We start from the raw sequence: 4,477 nt of genomic DNA on the forward strand, positions 1-4,477 counted from the left end.
CAAAAAGGGGGAGATTGTAAGTGCATCTAGTGCCCCTTAGTGATTTTGGTGTATTGAAGACTTATAGGTTAAGGGACTAATGCATTTGTGAGTGTACACAGGTCTATAAGTCTATGAGGAGTTTGATATTTACAGAGAAAGTAGACCCCTAAAAATGAAGTTCTTCAACTGAAGACTTTGATATTCTGAAGACTTTCTGAAGACTTTGAAAGTGAAGAAATTGGTGTGACCTTGAAGACTTGGTATTCATTTCTGGAACATGAAGCGTGAAGACTTTTGTTTTCTTAGTTTCATTTTCTCCTTCTTGAGTCATAGGAAACACCGTACTGTTAAAGGGGGTTGAGGAAATACTAAGGAAAAATTTCCATGTGATGCTCAACTCAAAATCCTACACCTACCAATCCCTTCGAGTGAAGCCTTTGGAAATCTCATACAGTTCAGTCACTTTCTTCAGTGACAGAGACGAAGTTCTTCTGGTCACTGATGATTTTGTTCTGACTGAGGAGTTAGGAATTCGCTAGTGCGAATTACCTACACAGTGAGGAACATGATAGCCCTGAGGAATTTGAGAGTCAAATTTCCGATCGTTGCTGTGCTGCGCGCCAGCTGTCCCAAATTATCTTATCCACCTAACGGTCATATCATTGAGGGGCATTTATGTCTTATCATGTCGGGCTGCTCCCTAGGCTATAAATAGCTGCCCCCTACAACCACTAGTTGGTTGGCTGCTCCGAGAGAACTTGACACTTGTCATTTGAGAGCAACCCATCCTCCGAGGACTTTGAGCGAAAATCATCAAGTGAGGAAAATCCCATACCCAAACACCTACAAACCCCAAAGTGATTGAGTATCACTGAAGAAATTGATCCTGCGCGGATCCGACGCTTGTTACCTTTGAAGACTGTGCTTCTTCCAGACGGTTAGGCGTCAAGGTCTAGAGCATCCAAGAGGAATTGTGGATCGCCGAGTGACCAAGTCTGTGAAGGTTTGGAAGTCGCCTGAAGACTTACCACGAGTGATTGGATGGGATCTGTGTGATCTTAGTTCAAGGAGAATACGGTGAGGACTGGGTGTCCTGAGCTGCATGCTCAGAGATTGGGTGTCCGGGACTGCGTGTCCTCAAGTTTAAATACTCAGCCGCTCCAACCAGACGTACAACTGAGACAGTAGTTGGAACTGGTCTACCAAATCATTGTCTTCACCAACCTACTGGTTCTATTTCCTCAACCCTTTCATTTCCTCATTACCGTGTTGAGTGTTTGTTCATATCTATGTTTGAAGATTTGACTGAAGACTTTCTCAATTTCCTCAGTTCAATTTCTTCAGTCTGTTTGTCTTCATCTTGTGTTATCCTGTGATTACGCTTTCTGTACTCTGTGCTAGTCTTCATTTCATCATGATGACCATGCTTGTATTATGTCATACTTACTTCTGAGTACTTATTCCGCTGCTAATAGTTCTTCGCTAAGGAATTTCCTCACCGGCAAATTCCTTAGTGAAGAATTCATAAAAATCGCCTATTCACCCCCCTCTAGTCGACATAACGCACTTTCATTAGGGAAAATAAATCTCATTCTAGGATTTTTTTCGCGGTTACACAAGTTAATCACCAAAAAAAAACTACTCATACTAGTAGAAACTAAATACACGACTCGTCGCACAAATTCGAGGTACCATGCACAAGTTACTACGTAATAATAAATGCTGCAATAACAAACACAGTAGTGATGTCTAAAATGAAAACGGTAACTGGACGGGGTCCTGATAAAATGTCTCTGGCAATGGAATACACTCCTCTTCTATTGGAAGAAGTGGATTGACCAGTCGATGTATGCGTCTCTCCGGGTTGGGCCTCAGTGGTCTGTCGATTGCAATCTGAGGATTCAGATCAGTGAGATTCTGGAGATAATCCATCACTCGCTGGTTCAAATGCTCTTGAGCGATGATGTACTGGATAAGGTTGGCTAGTACTGGGTCTCTCTGAATCCGTCCACCGGGAAAAGATGTTACTCCCCCGGGCGTTGCACGGCTCGGAAAGTAATAATATCCTTGTTCGCAGGCATAGGGTACTGCAGATCAAAGGCAAGCAATCGCTTCTTTCACAGCAGCTTCTATGGCCAGGTGTGGGGTTGGCATAGATTCCCCCACGTAGGAAACTTCCGTTGGATCTTGATTGGAGTCTACGGGAGGGATGTGTACTGCTGCCCAATATTCCGAGGTGGAAGGGGCGATTCTCGATTTGAACAGCTCGTACTGGGGTGGCTGGGTGGAACCCATAGTACTGCGGGCAAAGTCCCACAATATTTTGACGAAGCTACCTGGGGTTGCATCTGGGGTTCTCAGATGAATACTGGGGCTCGGCATGACAGGAAAAGGTTGTGAGGGTGGTGCACAAGGTGTGGGGTGCTGGGTAAGATCACCAGGTGGACTTTATATAGTAAAGGAGCTGGGTCATTTCACCATGGTGAAAGGTAATAAATTTACCAGCTTAGCTCCAAAGGTCGGGTCAGTGTCAGAGATACACATATCTCATAAAGAGACGTGTTACTGTGGTTGTCGTCGAGGTTGGTTTTGGTAGTTGTGCCCGGAAATTATGCAACCATGCGCTGACAAAATACGCCAGGCTACTATTAAAAATAGAGGCACAACGACGGGCTGCGTTTACATACAAGGTCGCATGATTACAAAGCGAGGATACACTGAAACTCGGTACTACTCGTACGACTTAGTCTACCTCGTTTACGTCTAAACGGGCGTGCCTGGTGGATGATGAGGCTTCTCCACGTGTCTCACTGCCGGGATTTGTCGGAGATGGCGGAGGAACTGCAGGGTCGGGTAGCGATGATGACCATCGCGGGGATTGTTAGCCACAATCCCATTGGAGTGTGTTCCCAAAAGGCGACGAAGCACTTCTAGGGTCATCACAGCGTCTCGGTTGGCGGCTGGAGCTGAACTCAGGGTTTCGATCGGGTGTCCGAACAACATGACTGGATTGTCAGCGTCGGGCTCGTCTTCTCTTCTAGCTGGGGGTCGACGAACCAGCTCTCCTCGAGCTGCGATCAGATCAATGGTGATCTGGTCGAACAGTGCCTCTAGTGCACTTACATAGCGCACTAGGTGCAATAATGTGGGATCCGTCTCATGATCTCCGTTGGCAACTTGGGGTGGTCTACCGTACCCTTCACGCCTGGGGTTGTAGTAGAACGAGCGACAGTTAACTCTGGGCGACAACTGCCGAAGTTGAACTATAGCCTCTCGAGCAGCTAGCTGGACGGCTTGTGGCTCAAAGGAAGTTGTTCTTCCGGTGAACCTGTAGGGGCATTCTGGAGATAGACCCCTACTGTAGATGTGCACAGTGGCCCAAAATTGACGGCCTTCACCGCCCATGGGTCCTTGGTACACAACATATTCTGGGGGCTCTTCTAACGCATAGGCACGACGAGTGAGGTTTGCGAGTATGGTCACAAAACCTCCAAGGTTGGTGGCTGTGGTCTCATTGTGCACTATGGGACCAGGCATTGTGGCTAGGTTGGGGAAGAGGTTGTGCCGTGCTGGGTTGGGGTTAGCGTGCCCTTTTTATAGAAAAAGGGGGACGGAGTCTTCCTTCGCACGCTTGCGAAGTAGACATCTTGGGCGCTGGTCACTAGCGCGTGATCGACAGGCTAGGTTGATAGGTTGGGCACCGACTACCAAAAGTGTCGGGGTCACTGTGTGGCTATCTTGCATGAGAAGCTCAGCGGGGCTTGGTTAAGGTCTGGTGGGTTGGTTTGCCTAAGTTTTCCGACCTGGCTAAGATAGGATTAGCCAATGGTCAGCCTGGCTCTGATACCAAGTCTGTGGGGACCGATTCTCCAGGTACTAATTCCCAGAAAATGGCCGTTGTGCTCACCAGCCCCAGGATAACTGTTAGCTGATGAGGCACCAACTTGATACAAAAATTCCAAGCAAATACAAAATATGTAGTACAAGACCATTCTGGTCTGTGAGTACAACAAATGGTTTCTAGTGGTTGATGGCAGGAGCGGGCTGTAAATCATCAGTGTCTATGGGACTCCATTTCCCCACGGGAACAACTGACCAGGTTAACTCCTATGTTCGCAAGGCTGCTATCACCGTTGCTTAGGTTCCGGGGCTGTCATCACGTCGCTCCTCTCCATGCAAGAAATCTGGCCAAGACAATAGCCAGGGACAAGCCGGTGAGTACTTTGAATGTACTCGCAAACATTATGAACACGGGTATAATATAACAACGATGTTCCGAAATATTAATGCTCATGACGTCAGTCACAAAAATAAATCTCTGATGCATGTAAGCAGGTTATTTATGAAAATGCAATAACCTAGTAGTATTAAAATTATGAAATAAATAACAAATATGCCACAGTCGGGCGTCTTAGCGACACCACATAAAGGGCTTTAAGAGAAATGCCACAGTCGGGCGTCTGAGCGACACCACATAAAGGGCTTTAAGAGAAAT

The sequence above is a fragment of the Triticum dicoccoides genome, chromosome 2B, assembly GCF_002162155.2.
Source record: "Triticum dicoccoides isolate Atlit2015 ecotype Zavitan chromosome 2B, WEW_v2.0, whole genome shotgun sequence".
NCBI lineage: Eukaryota > Viridiplantae > Streptophyta > Magnoliopsida > Poales > Poaceae > Triticum > Triticum dicoccoides.